Here is a 16,331-nt window from a genome sequence, read left to right as displayed (position 1 = left end):
CCTCTCTTTCTCTCCATTGGTTAGAGTCCCCCCTCCGTTAGGGCGCTACAAAAAATGTCCATCTAGATAAATCCCCCGCTCTGCTGTTGGATCGCAAAATTGTTATATTTTCTATCCCTTTATCGGGGAAATAACTCGCTCATCTTGCAGTATTCTGCCTGTTTTCCCACTCTCGCTACAAAGCGGTTAAAAGAATGTTGCCAGGGAAATGTCTCAAATCAGAGACATTACCGTAGAAATTGGCAAGAGTCGGAAATTCACAACGGCGGATCGAACAGCAGTCGAAGATGCAAGATCCAACCCGCCGACCCGGTCCGTCTGTGTACACAGCCAGGATTTTCCGGCGCCGGTGCTGAACCGGCTGCCCGTCTGAGGGGTGGATATTTTTTACAGTGTAGGTTTCTACGACTGGAGGGGGCTTGGGAGGAGAGTGGGAGGGGGGCTCTGACAGGCACAATTTACATTGAGCTCGCCCCGCGCTGCTATTTACTTTGAAACCTGATTAGTATGGGCCGTCTATTGTCACCAAAAAGAGGAAGAAACCCTGGATAGAATAGCGAAAAAAGCGGGTTAAAGGCGAGAGAGAGAGAAACAGAGAGAGAGAGCGAGAGAGAGAGAGAGAAAGAGAGAGAGGAGGTGGGGGACAAAGCTTTTAAGCACGACAAATAAAACCAAAAGCTTTGCGCTGCGACCAAAAGGGGGGATTCTGACTCAGATTTTTTCCCCCCTTAAAGTTTCAGAATGCCTTGTCTCGGACTGTTATCTTTATTATTAAACTAACGGGGGTCTCTGCTGTTGGGAGCGGATTAATATTTTCACACGCTGTTTTTTGTCCTTGGCATGCGCATTGCGGTACAGCATCGTCTGTAATCGGCACCAGTTTCGCTCATTAAAACTTAAAATTTAGTTTAAGAGCAGTTTAGGGGAAAAAAAAAACCATCACTGTGCAGAATGATGCGCAAACGCCGCCGTTGTGCTGGAAGCCTTTTCAGATGCGGGGGAATCTCTTGAAATTCGGAGCGACGTTTAACAATTGCCAACATCTCACAGTCGCACAACCACTTCAATAGGAGTAGTTTTTTTTTATGTGTGTGTTAATAATGACATTAATTCAAAATCGAGCGAAGTTACGGGGAATTTGCACGGAGATTCCAGCTTTTATGCATCAGTGTTTCTGAAGGCGTCTCAGACTCAAAAATGTCTGGATCGCGCTGCCATCTAGCGTACGTTGTGCAATTACATCCACATAACACCCCAACGTGCAAGCCATCAAACTTGCATTTTTAAGCGCTTAAATAGATCTTAGATAATAATTAAAAAGCTCGAACGTGCGTAGAATTGTCTTGTGTACTTTTATAGTTCATAAAAAGTGAATTTCACAGGTTAAAGATATCGGAAGACATTAATAAATTATTAAGAAAACATGAACATGCATTGATTAGAGTATCATAATTCATAATTAATGTTTAAACAGTGCTTCCTAATTAAAATGACGCTCTGTTTATATAAAACCAAGATGCAAAAAATTCCAGTTGTATCCATAAGCTTAGGAAATAATAACGCAACACTCAAATACATAAAAGTACTTTAACACAACAAAGCACGCATAAGCACGTCTAGACTCAAACAGAGATATAAGGAGATATAACATAGCGTTAATATATGGAAGTGCCTCTGTTTGAATGCGCATTCAGGAGGGATGGCTTGTTTTTTAAGTATTCAATAAGAGCGCTCTCTCTCCCCGTCCCTGTCTCGGACACACACCGTGGAAACTCTCCGGCCATGTCTCCAGCATTCTGAAAAGGTGAAACCAATAAGATTAAATCGGACAATGCATTTTTTTTTGCCCCCTTTCTTCCCCCTTTGGTGTATCATTAAGATTTAACTCCGCACATTTTGGTAAAAGAATGGGGGTCCGCATGAGGGAAGAAGAGGAGAGAGAAGAGAGGACAAGAGTGAGAGGGGGAAGCGAATAGGAAGCGGGGTAGATATATTAGAGAGGCTCTGATAGAAACCTGCATGTGGAGAAAGTGGACGGGTGGGATGTTGGAAGAAGGAGAAGAAGCACCGGTGCAGGAGCGGCTGCTGTGCAGTCACAGAGAAGGTGAGTAGCACTTTTTTTCCTCCTCCTGTTGTTTATTTCTGACTTCTGCTTAACTCTGGCTGCACACGCGTGGAACTGAATGCGGGGATGAATTCTCCGAGTCGCGCCACTTTACTGTCGGCGCACGCAAAAGAGCCGCAACTTTTCAACTGAGTGCAAAGCAGAATCTTTTCCCCTTTTTCCCCCCTCTCCCCTCCATGCACGTCGCCGCTGTTTGTCCATATCCTTTTGCGTCGTTTTCCCCCCGCAGATGAGATAGTGCAGAGAAGCTATTAAAGCCCGGTTGTATTCTGCAACGGGACACGGGAGCCCCTCTCGTTTCGCTCCCGTCCCGCTCACGTGTACGCGAGCCTATTTGTTGCTCGAACACATAATGAAAAGATCGATAGCCGTCCGTTCGTCTCAGCGATAGTGTCACCGAATTAAAAGGCTGATCAGTCGGTGCTCATCCTTTACTGCCCCGCTCAGCTGCGAATGGTGAACCAAGCAGCGTGGAGAGCAGAATTAAAACATGGACGTAAAAATCTTCAGCGGTGCGGTGATATTTACAATTTTTCAAAGCAGCATTATTGATGAGAAAATAGCCCAGGTTAACTTTATCCCAGAACTTAACCTATTAACATTTAACTTGGGATCCAAAATTTAGTGTTTTGAATGTGAAAATGTAATTTTCATGTCTGTCTTTCGAAGTTTCAACCTAATCATGCAAATAAAAGCGTGAAAAGTAGTGAAATAATAATAAATGAATCCTATTATTAAGCACGTCATCTCTGCCGCCGATGTAAAAACCTGTAGTGAGGAGCTGAAATTTTACTTTGCAGTAATTTGTTGTTGTTGTTGTTGTTGTTGTTGGTTTACATATAATTAAATTCACAGGAATAGGCTGCATGACTGCATATAACAGTTTTGTCAAATGAGCTTAATTAAACATTTATACGGGAAGCACATTGGAGTGTGGCTAAATCCGGAATCAATATGTTTTAAAGCTTCCACCAAATACAGAAATCACCGAGCAAGGCAACACAAACAGTTGGGAAAACACTGAGGTCACAAGTGCAAGACCCCTCCGCCCCGAAGCCCCCTGCACCCCTTCTACCGCCTTCCCCCAAAATAAAACAACAGATGACAACGAGAACACGCTTTATAGCGTCTCAAACTGATGCAGAGATTTATAAATGGCTGAGGGTAGGTTTATTATTGATCGTGTGTAATCACATCAGGGTTCCAACCAAAGCTACAGTCAATAAGACATTGTGTGGGCTTAGAGGATGATTTCCCTCATCCGAGGGCCTTCGGATGCAACCGTCTCCTGTCCATTTAACACCTGCAAGATAAAAAAAAATACACACAATAACTAGCACACACCTTTATGTGTGCAATTTGATTCTGACTGTATGTTTGAATTGAGTAGAAGTTGCAGCCTGTTTTACGACTTCACACTGCGTTTCTGCAATGTTTGGAAAAAGTTTGCGGGCAGGTTATTTCAGCAAAAGGGAACATTCTGAGAAGACAATGGCAAGATTTTACGTGCAATTTATTTTTATTTAGTAACTTATTAGATCATTCCTGAGCTCAAAGATCAACATTATAAAAACACAGAAATGGACTATTGTAATTCCAATATCAATAATAATTAATAAAGAAAGAATAGGTTACTAAGGCAAAGGTCTCGTATTGACAAGAATTTATGAAAAAACATTTAGCGTAATTACTTTCCTCAATTCGGCATATTAGTAGATTGATCTGAGCTATTTCAGGTATCAGATTTACTTTTGTAATTAAGTCGAAATAGATCTCCCATTAAATGACATTATTAATGACTTTCAAATAGGAACTAAAATTTATTTATGCTATTTTTTCACTGCAGCCTTGCAAGCACGATGCAATCCTCTACCTGCAAATAAAAAACATCAATATTCTAAAAACACGACAAATTATATTGTACATTTGCAATACAAACATTTTTTAAAAATTACGTCTTCAGTCTGACATTGGAAGTTTGTAGTTTATCGAGATTGTGTTCTAGTGCAAGAAAGAGAGATTATACCGGACTTTTTTTTTTTTTTCTAGATCTGATCCCCAGAATTTTATGTGGGAGTTCAAATTGGTCTAAAGATGGAGGAAGAGTTCATCTTGTGTTTATTTTCCAAAAATGTGGATCAGAAACTTTCAGCACATAAAAATCTGATGACTCTTGACGGGAAGAGTACAAGAGAAAATATTTTTGAGCTGAACATTCTAAATTCAATATGAACAAAATAAATAGTTTCCTTCTTATAATCCTCCCTGGAAGTTTTCTGGTGCAGTTTGTGCAAAACAAACAAAAAAAGTTTATAATTTTAGTTTAAAACTTCGAGAAGCAAATACCTCTGTGCATGAGGAAAAATCTGCTGGTTTCTGGTATTCCATTATAATTAGGGCATATAATTGGTACAAGTCTATGATAAAACAGATAAAAGTTCAACTGTAAAAAATGTTTTCCACACTTCTGAAGTAGCCTATTTATTTCCCCGCACTATAATTGAATACAATAACTACAACGAGTCTCCCAATTACGTTTGAGGTTTCAACCAAGTCAGAGCCACTGTCAGCTTATGCAATGGGCTCTGGCTTTATTGCTCACAAACCATCATTTCTTTTAGAGCCCTGCGTGCTAATTACTTTGGATGGTCCCAGAGACTGAGATTATAAATCCATTAGAGCCGTAACCCTCGTGGTTCCACAAGTGCAAACACTGTAATTTGGTAGTACACCCCAAAAACCAAACTTTAAGTAGGCAGAGGCTGAGGAGAGTGCGGGAGAAAGAGAGAGGGAGAGAGAGGTGATTTTCAGCAGCGTGAGTGCTTGTCTTTCTAGCAGCTGAAGCGAAACAAACAGAAAAGTGAGAGGAGAAAGTGGTTTATCAGACTGGCTGCAGAAAGCAAGGTTTGAAGTTTGCACTACTTCATCATCATCATGCATCATCGATCGTTTATCCTTAGTGATCAAAACAGCGTTTCAAATAATCTTACGCAAATACTGAAGCTGTTTTCATCACGTCGATCCACTGTTGATGGGGGATGTCGCAAAAAAAAAAAAAAAAAAAACCAGAAGGAGGCTGCATGCGCGTAGGCATCTAACCCTTAAAGTAATTTATTTCAGGGAAACCGCGGGGCAAAGGTGGAATTCTTGAGAAATTCAACAAGGATAAGGGAGCTTTAGAAATTCTGCACGCAGATTACCTTCCATCCCATCCGCACATTATTCGACAACACAGAGAAGAAATATAGTTCAGGGACAGAAGAGAGATATAGTCTCGGACACTCAAGAGAGTAACAATGTTCACAATGCTCAAAAGTTCGCATTAGTTAAAAAAATAGACTAAGGAATATATATATATGTGTGTGAACTTCAGGTGTTGGGGGTCATGAATAATGTATTGGAGGTGTGTATGTATTCCTGTCACTGTCATCAAAATTGTTTATTGTTAGGGGGACATTAATGCTCATTATGAGAGGAAAATGAACAACTATTAAACCCAATTAGTTTACCTCCAACTTTAAAAGGATGACTGTACTAAATGAGAGTTAAAATAAAATTTGCCTAATTTTATTTTAACTTTCTGCTTGTTGCAACCAAATGACTGGCATTACAATAATTCTGCACTGATTTTCCCTCATTTATTCCCAAAACCAACACACAGCAGGGGTTTAATTAGAAAGGTAGTGTAGCTGAACAGTCAACATGCTGCAGCTTGGAGTGACTAAACACTTCAATGCAGTATACTGAGCCGGCCGGAGATACAAATGAAACTTGCAGCTGCTTGGCAGCCTTCTGATGGCATTGGGAATGTTATAGAAGTTTTTAATCTATGAATTAACAAAAAGGAGCAAACATGGGGAAGGTAGAAGGGGATAAAAGTGGCTTGTATGCTCATAGAGGTGCATCCACCTAATGAAATTATGTTGAGAGTTTTACACAACCTGGAGCCAGCCCTGGAAGTGTATAACAATTTAGTTCTGAATGAAAAGCGACTCCTCCACTATAACTCCCAACCAGCAATTTCAATGAAGGAAGTGTTCATGCATGAATAAAAAAAAATGGGAAAAAACTTCCTGTTTTGAAAAAGACGAAATGGATAAAATTAAATAACAAACGCAACAGCTCATTTTAATTTAACTTCTATGGTTAAAGAAACCCCTTTTTCAAATTTAAAACACCACTCCTCACCCACACACAGAAACACTCATGAGATTTTGTACTTTTTCCATTTAAAACAAGTGTGTTTGTTGGTGTTGGGGCACATGTGTGTGTAAGATGTCAGGGAAGTGAAGACGGCCTGGCTTTAGTGTCCAGACGTGGCAGATTGTGACCTTATCAATGTGAAACTCTTAAGATAAATTATTCATTGCACCTGTTTGATGTCTCTGGCCAAAGAATGACAAAGGTGTAACATTTAAGATGCATCTCAAAGGCATGAATAGCAGCCACCTTGCAAAACCTGGCTTTTTTACTGTGGCAACATGGAGGACTGCTTTTGGAGATCAAAAAACGTGACAATTAAAACACTGTTTTTAAGCACATATGCGTGACTCACAGACGCTGCACTGTAACTCAGCAGCAGTAATTTCATCATTCATTGTTCAAGGTGCAGCGACTGTCAGCCGTCGCCCTAACATGATATGACTCACAGGTGTCCTGTGTTCACGTGGGTCACGGCAGCAGGCCACCCACATTGTCACTGCCTGCTATATCTTTCCTATAATTTGAAATATGAAGCAGAGAGTTTGTGTGAGTGATTTGGTAGAGCTAACCTTGCTCTTTGTAACCTGTCTTTGTTTGTCATCCCGCAGGCTCACAGCGCTGTAGCTGCAGGAGGCGTCCGAACAAACGCTGAAGGAGGACTGAGATGCTGGGATGGGGTTTTCCTTAATGCTGTTTGATTTTAGGAAGAGGTTGTCCCTATTTAGTAGGACAGGGGTTTATGTGCTGGATAAATTGAGGATTAAAATTTGATTCATCCTTATTGCCCTTTAGAAATCCCATTTCCAATTTTATATTGGCTTCTTTGAAATTAAGATGTGGAAAAGAGTGTAGTTTGATTTTCTGGGAATCTAACATCAGCGACTTTCACGGCAGGAATCCAAAATGAAATTATTTTGAAGTGATAGTGATATAAATGTAAAAACCTATCATGGACTCTGCTGGTTTAACTGTGACAAGATTAAAAGAATCAGTGACAAAATAATAGCTTTACAAAGTTTGTTTATACCTTTTACTTGTTGTAAGCACATAAGTGACATGATATGAAAACAACACAAATTTCCGTAATCTCTTCTAGAAATGCACCAATCAGGATTTTCTGACGATATTGAATTTCAATTTTGGTCAATTGTTCTGATCTGCCAATATTTATTTATTTTTTTTTCGTATTCCAATTTTTTCTGGTCAGTTCTGTGACAGATCATAGAGGAATAGTGTCGTTTGATGGAGATAGTAATTTTGAATTCAATAGAAAGCAAAGAATTAAAAAAATAATCAAACATTTCCCCCTTTTTTGTTCCTATCAAACTCCAAAAAGTTCCTCTTTATGGAGGGTTTAAGTTGATGTCTTTATAGAGTGAAAATGGTGTGAGTTTATACCTGTGATAGTTGGGTATAAACTCACACAGCGGAAAAGTTATTAAGTCAGATTTCCCCTGAATCTGACTTTTTTCTACTATTGAACGTTAATAGTAGAATACTGTGATTATATATTGGGCAACGCAAGCGCTAACATCATTCTCACTTGATTTCAAGATTTTCACTCTGAATCCCATTCACAATTTTACATTCCTTTTTTTTCCATCATGTAAATTATTGGACTTATTTCACGCTTTATGGCTGGAAATGACTCAAGGTGTTCCACAGCACAAAGTAAGAGACTACAGTTTGCTTTAGCCCCATCGCAACAGATCAGGAAAAACAAGCAGAGAATGACCATTATTGATGATTTGTGCAGACGGACCTCAGACGATCTTGAATTATGTGTGAGAGCAAAAGATAGACACTTGCACATTGCTGTGTTTACTTCGGCCTTGTGTATGTGTGTGTGTGTCAGTTTTCCCTCAGATGTTCCTTGTGACCTTTGACTCTGGAGCCGGGGTCAAACCCTGACAAATGAGACGGTTGAGCTCTGAGCAGAGCAGCAAACATTCCACAACCATCTTCTGTCCTCCTTCTCCTACTCCTTACATCACTCACCCCTCTCTCTCCATCTCCTCTTTAAGCACGACGGGAGCAAATAATGTTTAAAACTAACAATGATGATATTGGATAAGTTTTACAACTGCCTTTTTATATTAAATCAGAGAAATCGTGTGATCTGAGAGAAGTAAATGCTGCTAAAGAGTTGAAATTTTACAACTATGCACTTTAACAACACACTCCCTGTTGTGTCTATGAGTGTATGTGCGTGTGCGTACATGCGCGTGCATGTGTGTGTGGAAAGACTGTCAGTGATGTCAAGGATGAGAAATGTTGCTGTGAGGTTTTTTACACACGCTGCTGGCTCCAGCATTTCCGGCAACATTTCTCACTCTGCCTCCCTCACACCATCCGCTCTCCTGCAATATCCCGACATTTTTCCGTCCTTTCCGTTCTCTTCCCTGCACCCTCCCCTCCTCACTTTCAATCCCCACTTCAAACTTCCTCTCCTTGTGCCATCCTACTCATCCTAATCTCAGCCCTTTTCCTTTCTCTCTCTCTTTCTCTCTCTCTCTCTCGCTCGCTTTCTCTCTCACACGCACACTCTCTCCACCCACTATACTCTCTGATTTGCTTGACACAGAATGCAACCACCTGTGTCTTTAGGATGAATGTGAGGAGTTATCCACCTTACTCCAGTGAGAGCTGGTTAAGGTAAGTGGGTTGTTGTTTATTCCACATTTTTTGAATGAAATTGCTGCAACAAGCCTAACTACCCTTTACAAATGCTCCAGTTACTGCTGTGATAACTGTGATAACAGTTGTCTAATTATGAACGTCAGCAGAGCAGCCAGTGTCGGAAAGGACATGCAAAGCAGTAAGACAGTGTGACGCTATTGAACTTGTACAATGATGTAATGTAACAGTTACTGGAATGCAGTTCCACACAGCACATAATCCTAATAAAAACAAAACACCAATATATGTACGTGTTTGTGTTTTTTCCCCCCCCTTCCCTGTTTCAACTCCCACTTGAATTGCGATTGCGTTTGATGTAGGCTGCTCTGTGAATCATTGGAGGGTACAGCTGCTTCACATGCCTTTTGGACTGGACAAGACTGTTTCCTCACAGGAAAGCTTGATCACATGTCTCAATCACACAGCAAGATCTGAGCTCTAATTGGCTGCGCACTGGGGCATCACCATGCCGAATCTGAGTAGCATGCATGCAGCTTTTTGATTCGGATAGTAAGATGGTGGTGGCGTATGGGGTTGTTGGGGGTCTGATGGGGGGTGAGGGGAACCTTTTGGGTAGAAAGGCAGTGAGTTTCTGGCAAATCTGTGAGCAGGACCACATGGAACCCAGTTTGCCATTGTGATTTACCTCAGTGCACAGTATAAAACATAAACAGTGAGAATTGTTCATCTACACATGCAATAGCAAAACATACAAGAGGAAATATTGGAATGTCCTAAGAGCTGCCTGATATACCAGAATGAATAAATTATAAAGCTCTCACCATCAACAAACAGCTTGCTATGATTAAAATAGCCAGCAGGGGACAGAAAACAAGTGAAGAACATGTAGAGGCATTTCTATGTAATCACAGTCGTGTCCATGTCCGTAGTTTGGTCCAGCTGATTGTTTTTACACTACCTTTTCTTCCTCTTCCTGCTCAGTATGTACACAGGCAGCTCAAGAGTGCCAAAAAAAGGGCTCCGAAGCATTCAATTCGCCGCCACCACCCACTGTTGTCCTACTGTTACCGAGTCATGGATGTCTTCCCCTATCCCCAAGGGATTGTGCCCCGTTTGCTCCCCAACCCTCCCACCTCTTCCTCAGCTAGCGTGCACCCAGCCACCCATCCGCCAATCTCTTCTCCTCCTCCCTGCCTTTGCTCCCTTATTCAGCGTGTAAAAGCGCCCCCTGAATGATGGATTACAGTGTCACTGCAGCCTGCGAAGGATTAATTTGTTTCATTGATTTCTCTTTAGGCAGAATGCCAGCGTCTGCCGCTTCCCACCTTTTTCCCCGAGACTCGCTGCTGTAATAGACGGTAATGGCCTAAGACAAATCAACCCCTTTTCTTGTAAAAATAGCACCAAATAACCCAACCCACCTTAACAGCTTGCACTCTACTTGGAAGCACATCAGGTGGTGGTGCAGTGGCAGTGGTGGGTACCGGGAGAGGCCAGTGTATGTGTGCGGGGGGTCTGTTCAATTTATCCTCATATTCAGTTTCTATCACTCTATCTGGCTACATTTCGGTACCACCCTCCCTCTTCATTCAGAGCCGAGGCCAGAGGAGACCCTCCTGTCGCTTTAACAAAGCCATAAGTCTGCCATACTTACTGCTCCCTCTCAGGCTTCACAATGGATGGGTAATGGCAGCGCTGTCTGGAGGGGGCTGCGGGAGTTGGGCCATTCTCTCCAGTAATGGAAGCTGTTACTGCCATTCCTTACACACCTGCAAGAACAGCTAACTGCTAACCACTGTGATCTATTGCAGAGGCCTCATTGCACCGGGCTAAGGTTGAAGGGTTGTACTGACACCAGTGAATTAGGGCACATCCTTCCCCCCGGCCCCTGCCTGTCTTCCCTTTCTATTTCACACCAAAACCTATGGAGGAGCAATGGAGATATTTCCAAGCAAATCTATAGCCCCAGAGTCCACATTGGTGCAGCTTTCAGCCTCACATACTGGCGATCTAGCATTCCTGACATCCGCTGATTTAACACAGACATAAGATGCTGTCACATCTTTACTACTCTGTCACTGCCTTGAACGATGGGAAATCCAAACTGCCTGTAACATTAAGAACACCACTACAGGCTGACTGTCCTTGAATGCTTTCCAGTCCCGCAGAGATTTATGAGCTGAACCGCATCCATTAATCCACTGTTGATTTGCTGTGGCTACCCTGCGGGGTTTTTGGGGATCAGATATCATACAGTGCTGAAACTCACCCTGTTGTGCAAGACGGTGGAAAGCAGCTCTTTTACAAGAGCTGAAAAAAAAATGAATGGATAAATTTAAAATTCATTGCATATTCTACGTCTCTGCATGTTCAACCTGATAGATACGGGCTTATGACAGAAAAACACTGTCACTTAGATTATAAATGAGAATGTAAAACAGAGTGATGAGCCATACAAACCTCAGTATGGGTGAGTGAAAGCTGATGCACGATGCAATAATGACCCAGGCTTAGGGGAAATCTCATTGGCTCCCTGCAATCAATTTAACCATGTTTACAAAGCTACAATCTAAGGTTTGTGGTTGAAAGAGAGAGAGGGAGACAGAAAGAGAGAGAACACTGGTCACCTGGTGCTCTTCTGGTTAAGCTGGCCTCTCTTGGGTAAACCCTCCATAAAGCCCCCTCTTGTCTGACACCACCAGGCCCTTCAAACACTCCTCTCAGACAGGGAGGATTAGGTAATCTCGACATGATACTGTCTTTTTTCTCCATTTCTATCATTTTCTCTCCCTCTCTTTGACACTGGCTCGCCTTCCCCTTCATTCTCATACATTACATCCTAACTCCCTCTCTCCAGGCTGTTGAAGAGCTTGTTCTGCTCTGGACACATCTATCCTCGGGGGCCCTTACGATCTTAAGTGCCTCCGGAAAAGGTTAGTTGGCAGGTAATTGTCCAGTTGTGGCTCAGCTTATCTTAATTGTGGGTGCTTCAGTGCAACCTATACTTCCGTTAATGAAGAGACTTATGTGACATAAAGTTAGAGGACAGGATGATGGGAGGATGAAGGTATTTACAATTTTATGTGCATCTTCTTGCTCAGTTTTTATGTTTTCTTCCTCCTGAATTACACCCTTGTATATTTTAAGCAGATGCAAGAGGACAGAGCCCAGCAAAAATATTTGTTCCCCTTTATTACATTACAACCACAAGTCTCGGTGAATATTGAGGGGATTTTATATGATAGACCAACACAATGCAGTACATAATGTGAACTGGAATTAAAATGATAAATGGTTTTGAAAGTTCTTGTAACTTGAAAGCTGTAGTGTGCATTTGTATTCAATCGCCTTATCAAGTCTTACCAGCTTCTATGTTTTCCACTTGTTGACTGCATCTCCCACATGGATGTCAGAAAACAGAAAATATGATTGCTTTCTATTTACAATAGTTTTCTTGTTGCTACTCTTCTATATTTGTGGAGTGCCTGACATATAACTGTGCTGTGGTCCTGTGGGAGATGCGGATCTCTGCAGTTGCCACAGAGTTTCCACCTCTTAGCTATTAGCTGTCTGGTGTGTTTCCTGATCTTCATGACGCTGCTTGGTCACTGATCTTCCTAAGAAGAACTTTGAAAGCTTCAGTTCAATTAAAATCAACTCAGCTAATTTCTATAGTACCATTTTACAACATGCCATCTCGAGGCACTTGACAAAAAAGGCAATTCAATTCAGTTATACATACGTAGCCCGGATAGTAAAAACATAAGAGATGTATAAGATAATAAATAGCAAGGATAAGTTCATTTATTATATCCTTTTATTTCAATTAACATTTCAAAGTTTATACAAAGTTAGTAAAAATATGTTTGCATTGTTTAAAATAAGTTATCTTTACTTTGAGGGGAATTGCCAGCGAAAATTGTATTTTACAGGAGCACGGTCTTTGAAGGTAGCATAGGTGGAAGACAAAATAAACAGCGAAGAAGAAAAAAAGAATTTGAGCGAGAGGTGATAGCAGAGGAGGAGCAGTTAGCTGGTTTAGAAGTGAGTAAGCTCAGACTTGACGTAAGGAGAAGTTATAAGATACAGTATGCAAGTTAGCAGGACACAGTAGAGTTTCAACGAGAAGCTGTCGGACTGAATGTTTGTTTTCTTTGCCGCTGTATTTACTGAGTTAGAGCGAAGCTAGCCTAGCTGTTAGCTAACATGGACTAATGTAGGCCGCTGTTTTGCTGCTAGAGTGGAACTTAAAGGGCTACAGAAGATCGTTACCGGACTGGATAACGAGAGACGGACTCCAGATAGTCACTCTGAGCGCCCACGTCCCTCAGAGTACCTCTGGCAACGTGGGAACTGAGGGCCAGTAGATGTGGAGCACATGGAAACCACACAACTGCATCATTCCTGAACTGCTGTTCTTCGGATCGCTTTGAGGTTCTTCTGGACACAGGACGAAGTATTGCCCGGATTCATCTGTGGAAAATCACGATTACACAAGGTACTGAGTTGTACTTTAATATTTTTGCTCATTGAGTGAAGAGGCTGTGGACCGTGGAGTCGGTGGGACTCCTACATTCATGAGGATCTGAACAGGCCTGCAACGTAGGATATACTTTCTGCCGGCATTAGGTTTAGTTTTACAGTAGTGGGTTATATAACTGGTGTTTTACACTGTATATGCAGATTCATTGTTTTGTTGGAACAATGCTCTGTTTTTTTTCTGTTTGCCTAATTAAAGGAGGGTTACTGTGGTCTACTTTACATGGTGTGTAGTGTAATTTACTGTAGTATTGTTCAATGTTGATTGATCCAAAAGCATTAAAGAGATATTCATATTAAATAGTAGAGAGTATACTGAAGCAAAGAACCCAAAACTCACTTATTTACTAGTGAGGGCTACACATACATTCCAATTGATCCTAGTTGTGAAAGTGCAATCAAGTTCAGTTTATCATTCAAATAGTCTCAAGGATTTCTATCTAAGGACACCCAGCAGATTGCAATGAGTAACTGACTTGCAGTATTCATTTCTCCAGGATGAGCACATAGCAATAGAAAAGCTGTATCTAAACTGAGTATAAATTTTATACATTTCTCCTTTTAGTTGGTTGTATTATCTTTTGTTTTTAAAGGTATTAGGACTTTAAGATGATCATTTGTAAAAAAAAAAATGTTGAAGACCCCATATCATTTTAACTCTACTTCAAAACGATGTCCTACTGCGTTTAGGACAAGTCCATTAAGTCCTAATAAAATACACAGAAGTTTTGCAAGGTGCTGCATTTTGAGCTTTAATAGTTTCTAATATTGTGAAAACATCCCTCGGAGTGTTGCTGGGTAGATTTCATTAGAACAAACTCAGTTCTTTGCAAAAACCTATTGATTCTACACTTGGACAGTGACAGAGGGAGTGCTGACCTCATGGTGTTAAAATCCAAACAGCGAGGGCTTCAGCAAGTCCAAATCTATACTTCTATTAGCCATCTGATCATATGTATATCCATGTCGATGGGAAGCTTTAGGGGGTTAGTGTTTGCATTGCCTCAGTCAAAGGTCATGACTGACCAATAAAATATTTCTGGTGCACCATCAATAACTCCGACATGGAGACTAATACAGTATGTGATTGTGGGCAAGGGAAAGCTGCTGTGCTTGCTTTGAGCAGAATGGATGAACAAGAGGCCAAAAGGTGACCGGACAGACTTCAGCTCGCTGCCCCTGCACCCTCTCGTATGTGCATTTCATAGCGATAGGGGCAATTATAAAGGTATACTTCAGACAGGTCAAATGGGAGAGGGCAAAGTGCAGACCCTTTAAAGCACTGGTTGGAGTCAAAGGTTAGAAGGGACAGAGGACATCATAAGGTGCCCCTGGGTGTGGGGGTAATGGATTCAAGACAATAAAGACACAGACCAATGAGAAAAGAAAACATATTTAAACGATGATTCTGTAGACAAAAATACAAAGAAGCTAATGCAATCAGAAATGAAGACGAGAAGTGACGACTTCCATCACTTTTTAACTACATGGTGGATTTATGTTGCCATGTGATAAACTGTATGTTGTCTGTGGCGCCATCAGGCTTCATGGCTGTTAAATATGAATAGCTCAAGGTCACAGAAGGTCATGGCTTACATTTAGCTTCAGTGACCAAATCCAAATGCAAAGGTCAAAGTGGAATTGCCTGAGTTGCAGCAACGCAATGTTTGCTCATCCCAATGTATGCATCACATTGGCAGTGATTTATGGAGGGAGATAAATGTAAGGATGGGAAGAAAACACTCTCTTTCTCTTATCCTGTCAGACTCGGTAAATACACTACTCACTCATATCAATCACCATGTCATTGTGTATCACCACTGTATGCTTCCTGCTCAGATTAAAAACCGTCTTTGGCTTGCTCTGCCTTTTCCCCTCAACATCTGGGGAACACAAGAAATATTGTGGTATTTTCACAAAAAGTCTGCATGTCTGCATTACAGAAACCTTTGGGACAAAATGCACAAGCCTTTTTCAATATGAAAGGTATGCCTTAATTAGGTGAGAATATCGTTGCCTCTTCCATATACTGCCCCTTTGCTGTAATTTAATTCTAAGCATTGAACCTGAAACATTTCATTCTTCTCTAATGAGCTTCCATACAAATCAACAAATGACAAAAGGATGCAATTTCATAAAAATTCTAGAACATTTAAATGTCTTCATTTGCATTGTCTCAAGACATTTACGGTACTTACCTTCAACTTTAACACGTTTTTTTAAAAATTGCACATTTCAGAAATGTCAATTTTAGATTTTAAGCAACATATTAGATAAAGTAGTGAATGTTTGTAAAGTTGAAGGAAACAATTTTTTTAAATATTTGATAGAAATAAAACCTCAAACATTTGGTGTGCATTTATAATCACCTTCCTTCTTTTGTAGAACCACATTATGTAATTGCAGCGCAGTGCAGTGCTCTGCTTTAAACTTCTTCACAACTTTATCCCTGTGCTTTTTTTGGACATCATGATGCCGCGTGTTCACTCATATTCTCTAGAAAACTTCTGAAGCCATCACGACAGCTGTATTTATGCTATTTTGAATGTAAGCAGAGCTAGACTCTTATTTTCTCTTATTAACTCATTAGGTGTTGCCTAAATTCAGTCAGTTGCAAAGTAATTAAACTCCGATAATATGTACACTCTCTACATATTAGAATGCACTGTTCTAATATGTTTTATGCTTTCTTCAAAAACCATTGCAGATTACAAGAATTTTTCTCTGGTACGGGCAAATGAGCTTTTTTGTTTTGCAGGGGGCAACTCAGTCTGACCGGGTCTGCAATTAACTCTGTATCCTGGCTCTTTGAGGTTTGCGAGGC

General features: G+C 40.9%; 1 long non-coding RNA gene across 3 annotated transcripts; it reads left to right on the top strand.

The window, feature by feature from the left end:
* Positions 1 to 82: 82 nt before the first annotated feature.
* On the top strand, positions 83 to 13,839 carry LOC111610277. Of its 3 annotated transcripts, none has more exons than XR_002753563.1 (4): positions 83 to 2,104; positions 6,937 to 8,983; positions 10,265 to 10,326; positions 11,826 to 13,839. It is a non-coding gene; the product is annotated as an uncharacterized LOC111610277 (long non-coding RNA). The 3 variants fall into 3 exon arrangements; XR_002753564.1 differs by having other exon boundaries at positions 10,265 to 11,901; positions 13,208 to 13,839; XR_002753562.1 differs by having other exon boundaries at positions 10,265 to 13,839.
* The last annotated feature ends 2,492 nt before the right edge of the window (positions 13,840 to 16,331 follow it).

This window comes from Xiphophorus maculatus, chromosome 12 (assembly GCF_002775205.1).
Source record: "Xiphophorus maculatus strain JP 163 A chromosome 12, X_maculatus-5.0-male, whole genome shotgun sequence".
Classification (NCBI taxonomy): Eukaryota; Metazoa; Chordata; class Actinopteri; order Cyprinodontiformes; family Poeciliidae; genus Xiphophorus; species Xiphophorus maculatus.
This window is presented reverse-complemented; position numbering and strand designations above follow the sequence as displayed.